This window comes from Neoarius graeffei, chromosome 6 (genome assembly GCF_027579695.1).
Source record: "Neoarius graeffei isolate fNeoGra1 chromosome 6, fNeoGra1.pri, whole genome shotgun sequence".
NCBI lineage: Eukaryota > Metazoa > Chordata > Actinopteri > Siluriformes > Ariidae > Neoarius > Neoarius graeffei.
Genome location: NC_083574.1, coordinates 90,845,231 through 90,869,204, shown reverse-complemented (window position 1 = coordinate 90,869,204; position 23,974 = coordinate 90,845,231). Strand labels below are relative to the sequence as shown.

General features: G+C 41.2%; 1 pseudogene; it reads right to left on the bottom strand.

Annotated features, from left to right (window-relative positions):
* The window catches only part of LOC132888382 (extracellular calcium-sensing receptor-like), a 44,392-nt pseudogene extending 20,758 nt beyond the window's left edge, over nt 1-23,634 (bottom strand).
* Nucleotides 23,635-23,974: the final 340 nt, after the last annotated feature.

Below are 23,974 nucleotides of genomic sequence, written 5' to 3'. Positions count from 1 at the left end.
TAAACACTAGGGGGCAGGAGCGCACAACAACGCATCCGCTATCACATTCTCCTTGCCCTTAGTATGCTTGATGTTAAGATTATATGGCTGGGGAAAAATACACCAGCACATTAATCTTTGATTAGAATTTTGGAGAGAATGAAGGAAAGTTAATGGATTATGGTCGCAATACACAACAATTGGGGTTAGACTACCACCAACATAGACTTCAAAAGTCTGTAAGGCCCAAATCAATGTGAGTGCTTCTTTTTCTATCGTTGAATAGTTCAACTAATAAGAGTTGAATTTTCGTGAAGAATAGCACACTGGTTGCTCATTTACATCATCATCGTCTTGGAGCAAAACAGCTCTTGCCCCCACCTTGCTGGCATCAACTTGTAACTTAATGGCTTAGTCATTCGCGGAGCAGCAAGGAGAGGGGCAGACATCAGGAGATTTTTGGCTTGCTCAAATGCCCATTGGCAAGCCAGCATCTAATCAAAGGGCTTGCTCTGCTTGAGCAGATCTGTAAGTGGCACGACAACTGAAGAGAAATTCTGACAAAAATTCCTATAATACCCAATGATTCCCAGAAATCTCATCAGTTCTTTTTTATTGGTGGGCAGTGGAAAATTATCAATTGCCATAACCTTTGCACAAACAGGGCACACAAAGCCCTGGCCCACAACTTTACCTAAGTAGATCACAGTCTCCTTGATGAATTCACATTTTGCCAGGTTGACATTGAGGTTCGCTTGGGTGAGGTGGGTGAACAGCTGACGGAGACGATCGAGGTGGGAACTCCAAGTGTCACTATAAAGAATGACATCATCTAAATAGACGGCATACCCCTCAAGATGCACAATTATTTGATTCATCAATCTTTGAAAAACAGCTGGCACCTTCTGTAACCAAAAAGGCATAACCTTATACGAATACAGGCCACTTGGCGTAATAAAGGCAGAGACCTCATGCGCACACTCTGTTAAGGGAATTTGCCAATATCCTTTCAATAAATCAAACTTACTGACCAATTTAGCTAAACCAACTTGGTCCACACAATCCTCAATGTGCAGGAGAGGGAATGAGTCAGGTTTAGTGACATTGTTTAATTTTCTATAATCGGTACAAAACCGATAGGTTCCGTCGGCTTTATTCACCAGCAAGCATGGCAACGCCTAGCTAGAAAACAACTGTTCCGCAAGATTATGATCCAAGAAATATTGCCCTTCTTTTTCCAAAAAATTCTGTCACCAAAAACTCTGTAAAAGCATTGGTGAATGGGGGAAGCATCCCCGACATCAATGTCATGGCTAAGTACATGAGTTTGGATCGGTGTATCAGAAAACAGGGTCAGAAATTCCTTTATCAGAGCCCCGACCTCGGACACCTTGTCTGGAGGCAGATGGCTCAATAGCAACAGTAGATTAGCTAGAAATTCAGAATTTTTAAGTCTTCCTAATAAGACCACATCACCAGGTTCACACATGTCTACCTCTTCCAGCGCTACCACCACTAGTGGAGAAGAGGCTGACTCTGTGAAACAATTTGAAGAGCATTGAGCACCATCCTCAGCCATTGCTGCCACTAAAGGGCTGAGGGCAGGGCTCACCTCAGAGATAACAGTTGCAGCACACCTTTCATCTTTGTCCACTACACTATCACATTCGAAATAGGGTTTAAGCAGATTGGCATGACACAATTACTGTATGTCTGCCTTTTCCTGTCAGGTGTAGCCACCACATAATGGTCATGTTTCTCTTTGCTCATCATTCTGTAAGGACCTACAAATTTTGTTTGAAACAGTGAGTGTATTGCAAGCAAAAAGACTATCATCTGATCCCCAGGATTGAAAGCACGACACACAGCTTTCCGATCATACACTCATTTCATTTTCACTTGTGCTTTTTGCAGTTTTTCACAAGCTAATCTCCCAGCCACATACAATCATCACCTGAAGTCATTGACATAACCAGTCAAAGACAGCAGTGGCTCATGGTTACATGCTACTGGCCCACGCACTGTATGGCCAAAGATGAGCTTGTTCGGGCTAAACCCGGTGCTTTCTTGCATCACCTCCCTGGCCGCCAACAGCACCCAGGGAAGGCTGTCTTCCCAGTCCCTGCCTAAGTCTACACAATATGCCCTCAACAATGACTTGAGTGTCTGATGGAAGCACTCCAAGATGTCTTGGCTTTGAGGGTGATACACAGGAGTTTTATTATGCCAGATCTTTCTCATCTCATCTCATCTCATTATCTCTAGCCGCTTTATCCTTCTACAGGGTCGCAGGCAAGCTGGAGCCTATCCCAGCTGACTACGGGCGAAAGGCGGGGTACACCCTGGACAAGTCGCCAGGTCATCACAGGGCTGACACATAGACACAGACAACCATTCACACTCACATTCACACCTACGGTCAATTTAGAGTCACCAGTTTACCTAACCTGCATGTCTTTGGACTGTGGGGGAAACCGGAGCACCCGGAGGAAACCCGCGCGGACACGGGGAGAACATGCAAACTCCACACAGAAAGGCCCTCGCCGGCCACGGGGCTCGAACCCAGGACCTTCTTGCTGTGAGGCGGCAGCGCTAACCACTACACCACCGTGCCGCCCTGCCAGATCTTTAATAAGCGCAATACCTGAGAGAACATCTTGGATGTTAAATTCATGCCCCGATCAGATTTTATTATTTTAGGCATTCCGAATATCAAAATGAACTGGGATAAAGCTTTAACAATGGATTTGGCCATAATTGAACGAAGGGGATATGCTGCAGGATAACGGGTTGTCTGACAAATCACTGTAAGCAGATACAAACAACCTGTTTTCGAACGGGGCAGCAGAACCACACAGTCAATCACAAGATGTTCGAAGGGTTTAGGCACAGGGGCTATCAGACGAAGAAAGACAGGTTTTGGCATCTGATTTGGTTTACCAGTCAATTGGCAAATGTGACAGGTTTTCACATGAGAAGCTACAACTCTTTTCACTTGAGGCCAGTAACAGTAACACAGGATTCTATCATATGTTTTCTTGACTCCCATATGACCAGCATCATCATGGGCAGTCTTCATAACCAACAGGCGCAACGACATTGGCACCTTCACCTGCTATACATGCTCATCGGGAACTTTGCTATATGGTGGGCATTTATGCATTAGAATACCATCCTTCACTAGTTCAAAGTCCCTTCCCACGCCATGTGGTGCATAGGGCAGCACTGATCTCTGTTTCCATAGCCCTCAGCCTCTCGCTTATTACATAGCTAGGGTTACAGTGGGGGGCTAGTCCTCTGGTAACTGTGAGAGTTTGACTCCCCACTCACATGTGTATTGCAGAGTGCCTTGCTAGACAACAGTAAGTACCATTTTTATGATGGTCTTTGGTATGACCCAACCGTGAGTAGAACTCCCAATCTCCCAATTGAGAGGTGGACATGCTAACCACTAGGCCAACTCACGGTATCCTTCACTAGATAACCTTGAGTTAACTGCAGACAGTCCTGGGCATGTTGCACCTGGGGTCTGGGAAGGCTGAGGAAGAGCCGCTCCAATGTCTTCATCAGACGTGAAGTGAGTGCCACCAGTCAGAAGTTGTTCAGCTCACATTATCATGGGCATGGACTTGGACATTGGCTTGAATCTTGTCATGTTCACCAGTATTAACATGGGCATGGCCTTGGACATAGGCTTGGATCTTGGCATAGGTACCGGAGTTACAATGTCCTTCCAGAAGTGTTTCTGGGAGCAGCCACCCCTGGCCCTTCTCTCTGTCTTTCTCTCCCTCTCCCACTGTGTTTTTTCCACTATACCTGCACCATGGAAACAGGGGCCGATTCTCCCAAAGCATGCTCCCCGAACCTGTGCCCCTCCCCATTTCCCCTTACCCCTTGTCCTTCCATGCCAATGTTGCCATTAACTCGCTCTCTCTCTCCACAGGTGGAACTGTCCATGCTGTCAGGTCTGCAAGTATGGTGGGAAAGCTGGGCAATTCTGGGATCAGCATCCCTTAAGAAGGTGGTGATTCAGAGCTGCATTCCTGACATGCCTTGGGTCTCCCCTGATCAAGCAGGAATGTACAGAATGTCAGTGAGTATTCAGGGGACTACACATCAGGCCTTGGTGGACTCAGGTTGTAATCAGACCACAGTTCAGCAAAGCCTGATTCAATGCAGTAAATGTGCAGTTGGAGAATTTGAGGTGTGCACATGGGAATGTTCATGAATATCAACTAGTGCCTATCACTATCCAATTTAGGGCCAAAAAGCATCATGTAGTGGTGACAATTAGTCCTCACCTCACCCATCCACTAAATCTGGGGACAAATTGGCCAGGGTTTCAAGTTTTAGGAAAGCATTTATTTCTTGATGGGACCTACTGCAGCAAAACTTGGGGGGATTGGATAATGCATGGGAAAGGGAATGAGTCAGGTCACAGGGTAAATTGGAGAAGATGATTATGAGGTGAGGTGAATGGATAGAGATGGCATACTTCAGATTTACCACCTCAATCTCCTGAAACTGTGGCGAGAGGCAGTTCCTGTGGCTCTGGCCATGGTGGTTCCTGAGAGGGAGGAGCTGGGATATAAGTCTCTAAAGTGCAGCCCAATTCACCCTGGACCCCTGTGGAGACTACCTCTCACCATCTCAGAGAGCACAGGTTGCCATTTTGCAGGACAAATCCTTCAATGTGTTTTCGAGTCTGCCTGGTTACACTAACCTGACAGAGCACCACACTGAGACACCTCCAGTATATGAGGCAAGGCTTTTCTTTTTTTTAATTCGACACTGGACTTACTCAAGGGATAGTCACAGATTCCATTAACTCCAGTGTCCTGACAGAAAATGTCCTTTTCCACAGCACTTATGTGACACTAGTTTGTCACCCTTTCATATGGGTTGTTTGTAGTTCCAGCGACATTTCAGTGACTCATGTACAGAATCCTCTGCCCACACAGTGCATATACCACTGCCTATTTAAATGGCATCATCATTTTCAATAATGATTGGCAGTAACATTTATAACATCTGAGGGCTGTTCTGAGATTGCTGAGATGAGCAGGACTCATGGTAAACCCAAGGAAGTCTGCAACTGGGTGGGTGGAATATGGTATTTGGGCTTCCACTTGGGTCATGAGCAGGTACTTCCACAAATTGTTAAGATTGCAGCAATTGCAGCCTGCCTGAGACCCAATACCAAAAAGGGGATGAGGCAGTTCCTGGAACTGGCTGGCTACTACAGAAAGTTTGTACCTAATTTTTTGGTTGTAACCACCCTGCTGACTTACCTCACTGAAAAGGGGGCACCAGATTTGGTCCAAAGGAGGAAGCCAGGTGAATGGACTTTTGCCCAGGTTAAAGTGGTTTTGTGTGGGGGCTTGTTGTTGCATTCACCTGACTTTGCTTCCCTTTTGTCTTACAGCCTGACATGTCACAGACAGGGCTGGGGGCCATTTTGTCACAGGTGGTGGAGGTGGAGCAGCACCCTGTGCTGTACATCAGCTGCAAGCTCTCAGTGAAGGAGACAAAGTACAGCACAATCAAGAACAACTGTCTGGCCATCAAATGGGTAGTCCTCAATCTGATACTACCTCCTGAGCCATGTTTTCACTCTCTGTTCCTGTCATGGAAGACTGAATATCAAAAGTAGCCAAAAATAGACTTACACAAAATAAGTTACCTTGAAGCACCTTTATTGCACAGAAACAATCCAAGCCCCATCAGTACACCATTCATGCAAACAAAGATATATAGATATAATAGAAGATCTGTAGGCCTTATGCTTATCTGACATAAGTTTAACAATTATTTTCATATAATAATTGGGATTCATTTCAATACATATGAGTGGATAGGAAGGTAAGCATGAGCAACCATTCTCAATGTGAACCATTTGAATGAATGAACCCTTTATTATCACTCAGTGCGTTTACATGCACATCCAAATCGAGCTACTGACGGTAATTGAGCTAAGGGTCCCAGCAGGGGTGCCAGAGAAATCCAATCCTACATGCACACAAAGAAATCAAACTATTGTGTGAGGTACATTGTGCACCCGAGCCACAGATGGCGCTACACGCCCCATCGTGTTGGTACACTTCCGGTTGTCGTCATGAAGAAGAGCTATTCAAGAGTATAAACAAAGTTATCAGTTCCGTGTTCACAAAGTTATCAGTTCCGTGTTCCGTGTTCTCTTCTGCTGCTCGCTACTACTACTGTTGTCATGCCGACCGAGGCTGTTGTGTTTCCCGCTTGTGGTCTCGTCACTTGTCACTTCCGGAAGGGGCAGTGCTGAAGTAAGTAGCTCGACTACGTAGCTCGATAGGGTTTACATGCACTAAGTAGCTCGGCTACAATCGCATAATCTAGGTCACGTAGCTCGATTACGAGAAATCCAGTTCGGTTCGATTTCAGCCGAGCTAAGGTGTTTCCATGGCATTTAGAACTTCGATTTCAGTCGAGCTACAGCAGAAATTCGATTTTCTCTATGTGCATGTAAACGCACTGACTGTTACCAGTGAAATTGACCATCAACCTGTCCTTACAGAGGGGGAACAGGACAGGAAGACAGGGATAAAAGAAAAAGAAACACAGTAGTACATGAGGAAAGATGAGGAAAAAAAGAACATCCCCCCCCCCACTATGCTCCTATCAGGAGTACAGTGTGGGAGCATTTAAAAACCTCCGCACAAGCACATAATAACACAAGTACATTTTAAAATACATAGTTGCATAGCATAGTGTAACTCCAGTGAATTTCATGAAAAATGTTTGAGAAAATGATTTTAAACAGTATAGTCTCATCTAATGATCATATCTAGTTCAATACAATTGGAATAAATAAATAATTTGAAAAAACATTGGGGTTGGCCTTAGACTTGACCATTACAGATCTTTTTCATTCCCACTGCAAAAATACATATTTGTGAGAAAATCATATATCTGGTGTCATTTACTGGAGCCCAGAGCTTCATTTAGTTGTGTCTTTCTATGAGAAAGTAAATACAGTACATTGTGCAAATTGTTCACACTGGCATAGCACAGAATTATAAGCACATGTTACCACTGGATACTATGAAATAAAGTTGATTTAACTTGACAAAACAAGCTTAGTCTATGTGACGCCAATATCCATGTTTTGTGCTGAAGAAAAGCACATTAAAATGATGCTGAGTATGACATTTCATTGAGCTGTGAATTTTACACTGACTTTCAGAACATAATTGCCTCACATTTAAACATGTACAGTGTGAGATATGATGTGAGACCACATTATAGAACAGCCAATGATTTTCGGCCATGAAAAATTTTTTCGAGGTAACTAACACATTGGGTGTTACCAAGTTGTGATCAGCTTCCCGGAATTAAATGGACTGATTCATTTTGGTTATAGACTCAGGACATCTAGTGGCCAGTGATGGGTTTTTTTAATTAATTAATTTATTTATTTATTTTTGTCTCATCTCATCTCATTATCTCTAGCCGCTTTATCCTGTTCTACAGGGTCGCAGGCAAGCTGGAGCCTATCCCAGCTGACTACGGGCGAGAGGCAGGGTACACCCTGGACAAGTCGCCAGGTCATCATAGGGCTGACACATAGACACAGACAACCATTCACACTCACATTTGCACCTACGGTCAATTTGTAGTCGCCAGTTAACCTAACCTGCATGTCTTTGGACTGTGGGGGAAACCAGAGCACCCGGAGGAAACCCACGCGGACACGGGGAGAACATGCAAACTCCACACAGAAAGGCCCTCGCTGGCTGCAGGGCTCAAACCCGGACCTTCTTGCTGTGAGGCGACAGCGCTAACCACTACACCACCATGCCGCCCTATTTATTTTTGTAATTTATAAAAATTTTTTTTTGGGGGGGGCTCTTTTAGCAACGATGGATCATTCTGTGCTATCACATGTTTCCTTGTCATTAGACTTGTAAAATTAAGCAAACATTCTTCAGCTGACTCTCAGGTAACATATTATTGCTTTCGCACATTTGTATCTACATTTTGTATTTACACTAAAAAATTTTAAAATGAGACATAATTCAAAATCAGTTTACCGAACTTGCCTCACAAAAATATGCTAAGCTTGGTCTAAAATACTATACAGCTGAAGTTAATTTTGAATGGGTCACATGCTGTACAAAGGATAAAAGGGTGTACTAAAACCAAAACAGCAAATGCTTCAAATAACTTTGGCCATCATTTCCTTTTTAGTATTTTTCTCTGGCTTAAGTATTATTATGTAACACTTTGGAAGAAATATACAGAATAATAAACCAAAGCTTGATGCTAAAATGGCAAATATCTCTACAGCTACAGAGAATTTTCCAGGAGAGCTGACATAAGCCGGAATGAAAGTCAGCCAAACTGCACAGAAGATCAGCATACTAAATGTGATAAATTTTGCTTCATTAAAATTATCAGGCAACTTCCGAGCCAGAAAAGCCAAAAGAAAACATAAAAGAGCCAAAAAACCTATATAACCCAGCACAGCCCAGAAACCTAGGTTTGAACCCAAATGACATTCGAGAATTATTTTTTCCTGATAGCTCTTGAGGTTTTTAAAGGGGAATGGAGGGGATATTGTCAACCAAAGCACACAAATAAGGACCTGTATGAGACTGAAAAAAAGAACACTGAATCTCTGTTGTGGAGGCCCAAACCATTTCATGACATTACTACCTGGAAGTGTAGCCCTGAAAGCCATCAACACCACTAATGTTTTTCCCAGTACACAGGAGATGCAGATGACGAAGGTGATCCCAAACGCTGTGTGCCGCAGCATACAGGACCACTCAGAGGGCTGACCAATGAAAGTAATTGAACAAAGGAAACACAGAGTCAGAGAGAAGAGCAGTAGGAAGCTCAGCTCAGAGTTGTTGGCCTTGACAATTGGGGTATTTTTATGTCTAAAGAATATGACTGCTATTACCATTGTCATAAATGCACCAATAATAGAAACAGCTGTTAGCAAAATTCCCATAGTTTCTTTGTAGGACAAATATTCAATTTCCTTCTTCACACATTCATTTCGCTGAGGATTTGACCAGTAGTCTTGAAAGCATTGGTGACATTCAATGGAATCTGTCACAAAACAAAGCAGAAATAAACAGCAGAAAAGAGATGTTAGATACAACATATAGGCCAAATAATCAGTATGTAGTACAAATGAGATTGAAGAAAAAGCAATTGTTGGTGTTACAAGAACCACATATACTTTACTGGGGGGGGGGGCAAACAAACAAATCAAATAAATATATATACACAACAACAACACATATACATTAGGGGAGAGTGGGGAGGAGTGAGCCGCTTTTTTTATTTTTGGACCCCTAGCCAAAATAAAAGGGCTGAAGTTAAAATGATCCTATGCAAATGAAAGGTATTCAGAGTAGTTGCAACACGAACCAAGTTGTACAACTAATCGTGCAACCATCAGTTCTACAGATGGGAGAAAAAGCCTGTTAATTTTATGGCTCACTCCTCCCGATCTAAGGGAGGTGTGAACCACCCCATGGGGAGGACTGGACCACTGGCTTGAAATCATGAACAAATGACATTTGTCATGAAATACAAACTTTTATTTGAATTGTAACAAATGAAATGTATAAAAAAAAAAACAAATCAGACTGTAAAACTTGTAAAACAGTAAAGATATCAAAAAAATCTAAAATCTTAACAAAAAAAGTCCAGCTATTATAAGTTTTTTTTTTTTTTTTTTTTGTAGGAACACGTGTTTGCACAGCAGCATTACAGTCTATAAAACATAATTAAACCTGAGGCCTGTCTTTAGCCGAAACACCAAAATAATCTGAAATGAGATACTAGTAATGGGCACGCTTAGCCAAATAACCAACTAACCTGAAATTGGAACTCAAGGCTTCTTAAAGCCTACAACAGAAGTATAGGTACCTCGTATGCCATCCCAGCATACAGAAATTAACAGCGTTTCAATTTTGGGTGATAGCTACTGAACAAAGAAACCTCCCTGAACAGTTACTTATTCTTAGTGGAGAGTAGGGAGACCTTGGTCAAGATTTCAGCTTTTGTAGATTGTGTGAAATTCTTTGCAGGTAGCAGTTACATTCGTATTGCATTAGAGAGTATTTACTCTCTTGCCACAACTTTAGTTTCTCAGCTTGTCACACATACTGGCTTTCAAACTTCTTTTTTTCTGTCATTATTTTTTGCTGGGCAACATCAGACATTGAGGGAAATATGAGATATGTTGATTGGTTTGGGACAAAGTGGAAATACATGGAACAAAAATAAAAATACCTAGGTTTACATGTTTATTTTTTATTCATTTTCAAAATGATTAACATCAGGTGTGAATTTCCCAATCACGTTGCACTTTAGGGCTGAAGAGCGAAATTCAAGATGCTCTTCAGCAACAAATGTTGTCTCTGTACATGGTTTTCCCAAACACACTCGTAAAAAGAATTCTTAACAGCAACTTTGCTAAGAGATTATTTGAAATGTGCATCCTCACAAAAGGCATTAGTCTTTGCTAAATTCAGTCGATGGGGTCACATGGTGTTTGTTTATAATCAAAAAACAATGAAATATAAAGTGCTTGAAATGTGAATATACTGTATCATCATTAATCATTACATATATAATGTGGGGATTAATAAGTGAAACTATTTAATCACATTTTTTATTCCAAGTGTTTTTTTTTAATTAAATGAACAAATGTTCACATGAAAGAATGAGCAAATAATAATCTAAATAATTCAGTAAAATGTTTTCTCTGTGCCCACTCATTTCATTGTTAGCCAATCAAGTGCTTAAAGCTAGATGGCCTTTCAAGTTCACAAAACCAGTGAAATTTAGTTCCCTTTGAAATTTAGTCATTGTGATATATGTTTATTTATGTAATATCTCTCTCAAAAATACAAAAAAAAACAACAACAACAACAAAAAAAAAAAAAACAGGCCATTCTGTTGCTGGGAAGTTATTTAATTTGAAGGGATTGCCTGGAAAATAATGTGCATGAAATCCCTTGCTTCATGCAGTGAAGCAGACAGAGGAAGTCCGTGTGCACATGCACAAATTTACCTATTTCTTTTTCTTCTTCTTTTGGGTGGTACTGTGGCTGGCATTCAGTGTTGCACTGCTGCCATCTACAGGTTTACCTTGACTGTGCACTGATAGTTACATCATTCTGTCGCTAAACAAACAGCTGATCACACTGAGATACTTGCTGACCACCGATATTTATTAGTTTGGTCCTGCATTTCCTTTCTTTTGCAACATAACGTCTTTTCTTCTTGTTTTTCGTTACTGTAGTCAGTCTTTTATGTTTCATTCACACAATCATGACCTCCATTTTTCTCTCCTGTTTCAAATTTGTATCCCACAATGGCTTGCGTGAACAGGGAAAGCCCACTATGTGATGCATGACATTATCTTAAATTGGGTCATGGTAAAGCAGGAAAAATAGCAGAGAATTAAGGCCACATGTACCTAAATTCATTAATTGTTCTATTTTAAAAAATAATAAATAAATAAATAAAATTGGAAGTATGTGATTCAAATTCACTAGCTTTTGGTACCGAAAATAAGAATAATTAGGTGCCAGGGAAAATTCTTTTTATGGCCTACACTTGAAAAATTTGAAAGGCAGTCTACCTTTAATGTCCCTTATGAATCAGCATGCAGCTGACTGGTATTTGGCACATGAAGGAGGTAAAGTATCGGTCCCATCACTGATAATTTGCTGTTTGGTGCATGAACATCCATCCATTATCTGTAGCCGCTAATCCTGTACTGGGTCACAGACAAGCTGTAGCCTATCCCGGCTGATTATGGGTGAGAGGCAGGGTACACCCTGGACAAGCTGCCAAGTCATCACAGGGCTAAAGGCCAATTTATGCTGACAACCCAGTCCTCGCAGATGGCGTCGAAGATGGCATCTGCGAAGCCCCCCCCCCTTCGCAGACGCTATCTAAGAACAGTGCTAACCACTACACCACCGTGCCACCTGGTGCATGAGCAATGAAAATTAAAAGGAAAAAATAGCAAAGAGACAAAAGTAGAACGTATGAACTATATGAACACACAATGCTGGTTCAGCGATAGAAAAAATGTCAGTTTACCCAAACCTGACAAGACAAAAGAGTTCGATTCTCAAGAAGGAATAAAATAAGCTTAATCCTCATGCAGATACACTCCTACATAAAAAAAAAAAACTGTTCAAGATTTTTTTTATTTGAAAGCAACAATAAATAAATAAATACAAAACCCCTAGGAACATGAACTGTCCCAACTGTCTTCATTTGGCCATTAAAAAAAAAAAAAATAAATAAATAATAATAATACATTTAATTTTCCCCCAGAATTTAAGTTTAACAGATAATGTTATGGTAATTCTAGATAATTACTAATCAATTCCTGAATTCATCATTATAAATTACACCATAGAATGGAGGTGGATTGCAAAGTAGAAAATAAAAGTTTTGCTTGACAAAAATATTTAACTGCACAGACCTTGTTGTGGTGCAGTTGGTTAGCACTGTTGCCTCACAGCGAGAAGGTGAGGGCCTTTCTGTGTGGAGTTTGCATGTTCTCCCCGTGTCTGCATGGGTTTCCTCTGGGTGCTCTGGTTTCCCCCACAGTCCAAAGACATGCAGGTTAGGCTAATTGGTGTCTCTAAATTGACCGTAGGTGTGAATGTGAGTGTGAATGGTTGTGTGTCTCTAGGTGTCAGCCCTGTGATGACCTGGCAACTTGTCCAGGGTGTACCCCACCTCTCACCCATAGTCAGCTGGGATAGGCTCCAGCTTGCCTGCGACCCTGTAGGACAGGATAAGTGGCTACAGATAATGGATGGATGGACCTTGTTGCAGTGTCCTGCTTCATGGCTCCAGACAAAGTAGGTTACTCTAAGGGGCAACATCTAGTCTGATGTAATCTAAAACCTTACTGGGTGAAATTAATTTATGGGAATACAAACTGTCGCAAGTCTCCCTGCTCTCCCCGACAGCTTATAGAAAATGAAGTGATAGAAGGAATGTGTTTTCATACCTGTCACATTACTAATCTCTCCTTCAGCACATGGTATGCAGTCAAAACAGCAGATGGGTTTTCCTTTCTGTACAGCCTTCCTTGTTCCAGGAGGACAACTCTCACTGCACACAGATATTGGCACCTATGATAATGAAACATTCATTTAACAACCTGAACTAATTATTTAACTGTGAACTTTTTCCTTTTAAATATTGGGAATGATTTTACTGAGACTGCATATAATTTCTCTCTAATGCTTACGTGATGTGTATTTTGTGCCCACATAATAGAGGTGACATTTACAAATAAATGGTCATGATCAGTTAGAGATGAGTCATAATGCCCGACAGTGACAAACTCATGCTGATTCTCTTTAATCAAATGCCAGTTTATTATCTCATACTTTGCTGCAGGGTCACCATTTTTGTCAAAAAAAACATCTTCACCCTCTTTGGTTTTGAAATGCACTCTCTTCAGTTGTTGCAGAAACTGAAGAAATAAAACAAAAGGGGAATTAGGCAAATTGAAATGTGATAAGTGAGCACACAATAAGGTATACTATATTCTATATGAAATATTTTGGTCGATTATTTCAATTATCCAAAGTGTTAAAATAGTATCTTAGCAGTACTATTAACTCACTGTGAAAGGATCAGGCTGTTTATTTGTAGGACATGTTTGCTTGCAACCAAGAAGTTCATGTAAGGTATGAGCAATTGCATATACTCCTTTATACACATTATTGAATATTGACATCAGAGTCATATCAGTAAATGTGTTTTCCACCTCAGACAGCTTCTCATTACCAGTGCAAGCTGGTATGTTCCCTGAGTCATTGTGCACTGCATATTTACAGCTAAACAAAGCCTCCCAGAATTCAGTAAAAAATGGCCCTGCCAACAGATTTCAGTGGATGTATATTTAAAATGAAGTCCTGCAGACCTGCCACCTTTGATTTGGGGATAGCTAACCCTATAGCTCCCTGCAGTATATGGTGTTTATCCATTGTGGCCAATTCTGAATTAAAGATCCAAGCTTCAGTTCCAACCCACTGGAATCCAGTGATATTGTGTTCTAAAAATACTGGCAGTAAACTTTGCAAGTCCCAGTTGTCAAGGAATCCAATAATTACTCGAGAAGTAGAGCTTTTGATTTGCTCAACAATTCTTTGCACTCTTTCTTGTGAATAGGTTCTAAAAAATGGAAGTGAATATTCTAAGCAAATGCCTAACTCTTCTGCAGCATCAGTAAATGCAGCCATCCCACTGTTACCATAGTCATCATCTGTTCTCACTGCTCCCACCCAGGTCCAGCCAAAGTGCTTGACCATGTCTGCAAGTGCTCTGCTCTGGTAATAATCACTAGGAATAGTGCGCAGAAATGATGGATATTTCCTCTTGTCACTGAGACACTCACAGGTGGAAAAATGACTGATCTAAAATTAGATTGACAAATGTAAATCTCAGGCATTGTGTTTAATCATGATTTATTTATTTTTTTTGTATATGCTTATAACTGCCAATTATATTCATGAACAAGAAAATGAAAACAAGTTACAGGATAAAATTCCAGCTCCACATTTTATTTTTCAACATTGCTTACATTTTTAAAACTGCAAAAATTGGGTAAATTCTTACTAAGGGAATGCTGAAAGGTCCAATACTCCGTGCAATCACCATGGACACAGAAGAATATGTTTCGCCAATTATGGCCTGCACCTGTGCTGGCTTTGTGCAGATCTCATTCAAGACTGAGTTCTCATTCCCATTAACAAGTGTCATTGCGACTCGTGCTCCTATTGTTGATGAACTACAGGTATCAAATATCTTGTATCCCAGTGAGATTCCAGGCAGTAAAGTGGTACTGTTGTTTATCTCTTCTATAGCAAAGATCAAGGACTGTGAATACTGAAAGGCTCTGAAATCAAGTCTAATTATAGCAATCAGAGAAAAATAATCACATTATTTACAAAGATTTATAATTGTTGAATAATGGTGAATGATTTAATGCTGTTAAATAGCATTAATGAATGTCAGATGTGCTCAATTTCTTACCTAATACACTTCATTGTTTGTGGCCTGACCAAATAAGACAAATCTGTGATCTCCCAATTACTGTGGAAAGGAAACATTCCTCCAACAATGATATCACCATCTTTCCATATCTGTGGATATGCAGGCTCTCCTTGCAGTACACAAGTAGTCCAGTTACCTTTAGAAAAATTTATGATGGCAATTACCATATGTAAAGCAGTCAAAATGGGCTCCATCTATCTGTCCAGCTACAGAATCGTGGTAATGGTTAATATCTGCCAGGCTTGGTGTCTCATCTGGATTATTAGAAATGATTTCATAGTATTTATACAGATTGAATTGCAAATTCTCTATGGTAATATTACACATGGAAAATGGAGGTGTGACTTGCCAATGTAAGCAAAATTAACTTGAAATAGTCAGGCCTTAATCTTTTGTTTAGCCTGTGTTTACCAACTGGATGCAGAGGCAGGCTTTTTTTTTTGTCATTTTTATAATGATGTACTATATCATGTTGCTGCTTCAAGTTGTTATAATTATGATTTGAGGTCTAAGCAGGGAAGCTGTTTTTAAAGTATTTTCATTCAGGATCCAAGCAGAGAAGCTGTAAAAAACATATATATCGGTGCTTGAAAGTTTGTGAACCCTTTAGAATTTTCAATATTTCTGCATAAATATGACCTTAAACATCATCAGATTTTCACACAAGTCCTAAAAGTAGATAAAGAGAACCCAGTTAAACAAATGAGACAAACATATATTATACTTGGTCATTTCTTTATTGAGGAAAATGATCCAATATTACATATCTGTGAGTGAAAAAAGAATGTGAACCTTTGCTTTCAGTATCTGGTGTGACCCCCTTGTGCAGCAATAACTGCAACTAAACATTTCCGTTAACTGTTGATCAGTCCTGCACACCGGCTTGGAGGAATTTTAGCCCATTCCTCTGTAGAGAACAGCTTCAACTCTGGGATATTGGTGGGTTTCCTCACATGAACTGCTCGCTTCAGGTCCTTCCACAACATTTCGATTGGATTAAGGTCAGGACTTTGACTTGGCCATTCCAAAACATTAACTTTATTCTTCTTTAACCATTCTTTGGTAGAACAACTTGTGTGCTTAGGGTTGTTGTCTTGCTGCATGACCCACCTTCTCTTGAGATTCAGTTCATGGACAGATGTCCTGACATTTTCCTTTAGAATTCACTGGTATAATTCAGAATTCATTGCTCCATCAATGATGACAAGTCATCCTGGCCCAGATACAGCAAAACAGGCCCAAACCATGATACTACCACCATCATCTTTCACAGATGGGATAAGGTTCTTATGCTGGAATGCAGTGTTTTCCTTTCTTCAAAGATAACGCTTTTCATTTAAACCAAAAAGTTCTATTTTGCTCTCATCTGTCCACAAAACATTTTTCCACTAGCCTTCTGGCTTGTCCAGGTGACCTTTATCAAACTGCAGATGAGCAGCAGTGTTCTTTTTGGAGAGCAGTGGCTTTCTCCTTGCAACCCTGCCATGTACACCATTGTTGTTCAGTCTTCTCCCGATGGTGGACTCATGAACATTAACATTAGCCAATGTGAGAGAGGCCTTCAGTTGCTTAGAAGTTACCCTGGGGTCCTTTGTGACCTCACCAACTATTACACGCCTTGCTCTTGGAGTGATCTTTGTTGGTCGACCACTCCTGGGGAGGGTAACAATGGTCTTGAATTTCCTCCATTTGTACACAATCTGTCTGACTATGGATCGGTGGAGTCCAAACTCTTTAGAGATGGTTTTGTAATCTTTTCCAGCCTGAAGAGCATCAACAATGCTTTTTTTTTTTCTGAGGTCCTCAGAAATCTCATTTGTTTGTGCCATGATACACTTCCACAAATGTGTGTTGTGAAGATCAGACTTTGATAGATCCCTGTTCTTTAAATAAAACAGGGTGCCCACTCAGACCTGATTGTCATCCTATTGATTGAAAACACCTGATTCTAATTTCACCTTCAAATTAACTGCTAATCCAAGAGGTTCACATTCTTTTGCCACTCACAGATATGTAATATTGGATCATTTTCTTCAATAAATAAATGACCAAGTATAATATTTTTGTCTCATTTGTTTAACTGGGCTCTCTTTATCTACTTTTAGGAGTTATGTGAAAATCTGATGATGTTTAGGTCATATTTATGCAGAAATATAGAAAATTCTAAAGGGTTCACAAACTTTCAAGCACCACTGTATATATATATAATATTCCCACACTGATTTTTCTTCTTCTTCTTCTTCTTCTTCTCTTCTTCTTCTCCTTCTTATTATTATTAGTCATAGTCCATAGTTGTCGTAGTAGTAGTGTTTTGGATCCAAGCAACCAAGCTGCTGTTTTTGTATTGATGTTTTCTGTATTTTCTGTTTTGCTTTTGTAATAATGAGTAGGGGTTCCAATAGCCAAGCTATTGGAACCCATTAGGACTTCTAAGGATTATTATTCATGTTTCCATTTTTCTTTTGGAAAAGGGTATTGTCAACAAATACTATAAGTTGTACAGGCATCAAATTTGGTATATAGGTTCCTGAACTAGGAGAGATCTCACAAAAGTGTAATTAACAGTGCATGGCTCCATGAGATGCAATAATATGGGTATTTATATTTTTGCTCATATCTCTGGAAATCTCAGATATCCATTTCAAAGTTATGTCCCCATAAAATTTGAAGGTGTGGGCCATAATAATTGGCTCGCCAACATTTTGTGATTTTGGCACACCAAATTTTGTGAAATTTCCAGCCACGAACCTGCTGGAGTATCTGGACCTGAAGCAGGCCATTCTGGATTGAGTCAGCCACACCGCAGAACAACACTGTCAGTGCTTCTGTGTGCTGGCATGCATTGAGATTGACCATCCTTTCCCCTTTGCCTAACAGCTCTGAAATGCCTGCCAGCAATGGCTGCAGACAGAAGAGTGCAACTTTGATGACATCACTGACCAAGAGATACTGGAGCAGTTCATGGTTTGGCTGCTGGAAGGAATAGCATCCAGGGTTCAATGCCACCATGGAGCATCACTAGAGGAGGCAGTCCAGCTAGTGGAAGACCATCTGGCAGTGTTTCTGGAAGCAGGCACACCTGCCCCTTATCTCTGTCTCTTTCTCCCTTTGTGTTTTTTTTTCACCCCTACCTTTCCATGCACCACAGAAGCAAGGGCCAATTCCACCAAAGCCTGCTCCCTGAACCCATGTTCCTCCCCTTTTTCCCCTCACTCTTTGTGCCTCAATGCCAATGTTGCCATTAACTCCCTCACTTTCTCCACAGGTGGAATGGTTCATGCTCACCAGGACTGGGACAAAGTCTGGGCAGGTTTGCAGGTGTGGTGGGAAAGCTGGGCATTTCTGGAATCAGCATCCCCTTAAGGAGATCTGTTTTCCTGATGTGGCTTGGGTCTCCTACAATCAAGCAGGAATGTACAGAGTGGCAGTGCATATTCAGGGCAATACACATGGTGGACTCAGGTTGTCATCAGACCACAGTTCATCAAAGGTTGATTCAATGCAGGGAAATGCACAATTGGTGCAGGTGAGGTGTGTACACGGGAATGTTCATGAATATCCGCTGGTGTCATCACTATTCAATTTAAGGGCAAACAGCATAGTGTTGTGGTAGCAGTTGCCTCAACCATCCACTAATTCTGGGGATAAATTGGACAGGGGTTGAAGTTTTAAGAAAGCATTTATTTGTGGATGGGTCCCACTGCAGCAAAACTTGGAGGAATTCCAGTGCAGCATTATCTGGGGAGGCAGTACCAGGAGCATTTTTGTCAGCTCCACATCAGGTGGACATGGTGGGGGGGTGAGGAGGGCTCTGCCCCTCCTCTCTCCACAGGGATTTCCCTTTGGGATTTCTCTTTGGAGCAGTTGTGAGACGAAACACTGATGCACACTTTTGACCAAGTGAGAGTAACTGATGGTCAAAACCTCGAGCCTAATGTTGTACTCCCAGAATCAGAACTGAGTTTATTGCCAAGTACATTCTGACATACAAAGAATTTGATTTGGTGGTTAGTGCATGAAAATTTAAGATAAAATAATTTTCATAAGAGACAATAGAATTATTATATATCTCTCTCTCTGTGTATATATAAATGTGTGTGTGTGTGTGTGTGTGTGTGTGTGTGTGTGTGTGTGTGTGTGTGTAGAAATCTAAAATATACAATTCAAAAAACAGACATATTTAAAGAGTATGTGCATCGATTATTTAAAAGTCCAAGTGGTAAAGTATGTCCCGGAATGTGCAATAACAGGTCACAGGATGAAGATGAAGAGTCATGACATGAAATGCGCAAGAAGAAGACAATAGGTGCAGTGGGTTATTTAAATATCCAAGCTGTACAGTGTGTGCTGGAATGTGTAACATTAGTTCACAGAAAGAAGATGGTATGACATGACCATGAAATGTCCAAACAGCAGGCAAGAGAGGAAGTGCATGAATGCTACACATTGACAGTGTGAGTTTAGAGTTGGGGGGAGGGGGGTCTCTGACGTTATTGATAAGGCCCACTGCATCTAAAAATACCCGGATGTTTTTATTTATTAAATAGAGATTACAACCCCAATTCAAAAAAGTTGGAACGCTCTGCAAACTGTAATTAAAAACAGAATGCAAGAATTTGTAAATGATGGAAACCCTGTATTTAATTGAAAATAGTATAAAGACAACATATCAAATGTTGAAACTGAGAAATTTATTTATTTTTATTTATTTTTTTAAATCTATGCTTATTTTGAATTCGATGTCAGCAACATCTTTCAAAAAGTTGGGACAGGGGCATGTTTACCATTGTGTTGCATCATCTCTACTTTTAACAGCACTCTGTAAACGTCTGGGAACTGAGTCAACCAATTGGTGTAGTTTTTAAAGAGAAATATTGTCCCATTCTTGCCTGATATACAATTTCAGTTGCTCAACAGTTCAGGGTCTCCTTTGTGGTATTTTGCACTTCATAATGTGCCAAATGTTTTAAATGGGAGACATGTCTGGACTGCAGGCAGGTCAGTTTAGCACCTGGACATTTTACTATGGAGCATGCAGTTTTAATATGTGCATAACACGGTTTGGCATTATCTTGGTGAAAGAAGGAAGGCCTTCCCTGAAAAAGATTTTGTCTGAATGGCAGCATATTGCTCTGAAACGTGTATATCACATTCAGCATTAATGATGCCTTCCCAGATGTACAAGTTACCCTCTGTCATGTGCACTAATGCACCCTCATACCATCACAGATGCTGGCTTTTGAACTGTGCATTGATAACAAGCCGGATGGTCCCTCTCCTCTTTATCCTGGAGGACGTGGTGTCCATGATTTCTAAAATGAATTCCTACTTTTGATTCATCAGTCCTTGGACAATTTTCCACTTTGCCTCACTCCATTGTAAAAGATCTTGAGCCCAGAGAAGATGGCAATATTTGTGCATATTGTTTATATTTGGTTTTAACTTGCATTTGCGGATGGAGTGATTAACTGTTTTCACAGTCAATGGCTTTCTGTAGTGTTCCTGAGCCCATATAGTGATTTCCACAACAGACACATGTCTGCTTTTAATGCAGTGTCGCCTCAGGGCCTGAAGATCATAAGCATCCAATGTCAGTTTTCAGCCTTGTCTCTTGCATACAGCGATTTCTCCAGATTCTCTGAATCTTTTAAAGACAATATGTACAATAGATGATGTGATCCCCAAATTCTTTGCAGTTTTACATTGAGAAACATTCTTAAATTGCATTCTTAAATTGTTGCACTCTTTGCCCATGCAGTCTTTCACAGAGCGGTGAACCTCTCCCCATCTTTACTCCTGTGAGCCTCTGCCTCTCTGGGACACTTTTTTTATACCCATACTCATCTTACTGACCTGTTGCCAATTAACCAAATAATAATAATAATTATTATTATTATTATTATTATTATTATAATTATTATTATTATTATTAGTTTGTTTGTTTGTTTGTAGCATTACAAAAATTTTTCTGTCTTTTCTTGGCCCTGTTCCCACATTTCTGAAGAATGTTGTGTGACATCAAATTCAAAATGAGCATACATTTTTCAAAAAAACAATTAAATTTCTCACTTTCAAAATTTAGTGTTGTTTTTGTACTACAGTGGTGCTTGAAAGTTTGTGAACCCTTTAGAATTTTCTATATTTCTGCATAAATATGACCTAAAACATCATCAGATTTTCACACAAGTCCTAAAAGTAGATAAAGAGAACCCAGTTAAACAAATGAGACAAAATATTATACTTGGTCATTTATGTATTGAGGAAAATGATCCAATATTGCATATCTGTGAGTGGCAAAAGTATGTGAACCTCTAGGATTAGCAGTTAATTTGAAGGTGAAATTAGAGTCAGGTGTTTTCAATCAATGGGATGACAATCAGGTGTGAGTGGGCACCCTGTTTTATTTAAAGAACAGGGATCTATCAAAGTCTGATCTTCACAACACGTTTGTGGAAGTGTATCATGGCACGAACAAAGGAGATTTCTGAGGACCTCAGAAAAATCGTTGTTGATGCTCATCAGGCTGGAAAAGGTTACAAAACCATCTCTAAAGAGTTTGGACTCCACCAATCCACAGTCAGACAGATTGTGTACAAATGGAGGAAATTCAAGACCATTGTTACCCTCCCCAGGAGTGGTCGACCAACAAAGATCACTCCAAAAGCAAGGTGTGTAATAGTTGGTGAGGTCACAAAGGACCCCAGGATAACTTCTAAGCAACTGAAGGCCTTTCTCACATTGGCTAATGTTAATGTTCATGAGTCCACCATCAGGAGAACACTGAACAACAATGGTGTGCATGGCAGGGTTGCAAGGAGAAAGCCACTGCTCTCCAAAAAGAACATTGCTGATCATCTGCAGTTTGCTAAAGATCACGTGGACAAGCCAGAAGGCTATTGAAAAAATGTTTTGTGGACGGATGAGACCAAAGTAGGACTTTTTGGTTTAAATGAGAAGCGTTATGTTTGGAGAAAGGAAAACACTGCATTCCAGCATAAGAACCTGATCCCATCTGTGAAACATGGTGGTGGTAGTATCATGGTTTGGGCCTGTTTTGCTGCATCTGGGCCAGGACGGCTTGCCATCATTGATGGAACAATGAATTCTGAATTATACCAGTGAATTCTAAAGGAAAATATCAGGACATCTGTCCATGAACTGAATCTCAAGAGAAGGTGGGTCATGCAGCAAGACAACAACCCTAAGCACACAAGTCGTTCTACCAAAGAATGGTTAAAGAAGAATAAAGTTAAATGTTTTGGAATGGCCAAGTCAAAGTCCTGACCTTAATCCAATCAAAATGTTGTGGAAGGACCTGAAGTGAGCAGTTCATGTGAGGAAACCCACCAACATCCCAGAGTTGAAGCTGTTCTGTACGGAGGAACGGGCTAAAATTCCTCCAAGCCGGTGTGCAGGACTGATCAACAGTTACCGGAAATGTTTAGTTGCAGTTATTGCTGCACAAGGGGGTCACACCAGATAATGAAAGCAAAGGTTCACATACTTTTGCCACTCACAGATATGTAATATTGGATCATTTTCCTCAATAAATAAATGACCAAGTATAATATTTTTGTTGTGTTTAACTGGGTTCTCTTTATCTACTTTTAGGACTTGTGTGAAAATCTGATGTTTTAGGTCATATTTATGCAGAAATATAGAAAATTCTAAAGGGTTCACAAACTTTCAAGCACCACTGTATTTTCAATTAAATATAGGGTTTCCGGCGGCATGGTGGTGTAGTGGTTAGCGCTGTCGCCTCACAGCAAGAAGGTCCGGGTTCGAGCCCCGTGGCTGGCAAGGGCCTTTCTGTGTGGAGTTTGCATGTTCTCCCCTTGTCTGCATGGGTTTCCTCCAGGTGCTCCAGTTTCCCCCACAGTCCAAAGACATGCAGGTTAGGTGAGGTTAACTGGTGACTCTAAATTGACTGTAGGTGTGAATGTGAGTGTGAATGGTTGTCTGTGTCTGTGTCAGCCCTGTGATGACCTGGTGACTTGTCCAGGGTGTACCCTGCCTTTCACCCGTAGTCAGCTGGGATAGGCTCCAGCTTGCCTGCGACCCTGTAGAACAAGATAAAGCGGCTAGAGATAATGAGATGAGATGAGATATAGGGTCTCCATGATCTGCAAATCTTCACATTCTGTGAAGCGAACCGCCATCATGGAGTATTACCCATTCAAGGAGTTGGTCCATGCCCTTGCCACAACCCAGCAGAACCAGCACCAGGCACTGGCCATGATGTGCAATGAACAGGACCAGTGCTTCGAGGTCCTGTCGCAGGCCCAGCAGGAGGACTGCCATGCACTTCTACATCTCATCACGCTTGCACGTGCACCAACCACAGAGTCAGTAGGATTCCCCCACATCACCCTCATGAAAATTGGGCCACCTGATGACTCCAATGCCTTCATAGCACACTTTTAGTGAGCCACAGAGGTGTGGGGATGGCCAGAGGAGCAGCAAGTGGCTCACCTACTGCCGCTACTCACCAGCAAAGCACAGCTTGCAGCCCAGCAACTGCCCATTTACAACAGGCTGGTCTATGCAGATCTGAAGCATGCTATCCTACAGCGAGTTGGCCATATCCCCAAGCAACTCTGTCAATGCTTCTGGGCACTGATGCTGGAGGAAGTCAGATGGTCATTCACCTGTGGCCAGCAGCTGTAGGATGCCTGCTGCTGGTGGCTGGGGCAGAGGACTGTGACATTGAGAGGATCATTGATGTGGTGGAACTCAAGCAGTTCATCACTTGACTGCTGAGGGGAGTGGGTCCAGTGCCACCGGCCAGCATTGCTGGATCGAGCAATCGAGCTGGAGGAGGACCATCTGGCAGTGGTTCCAATGTCAGGTGGACATCTGCCTCTTCTTTCTCTCTCTCGTCCTGCCCCTCCTCCCATTC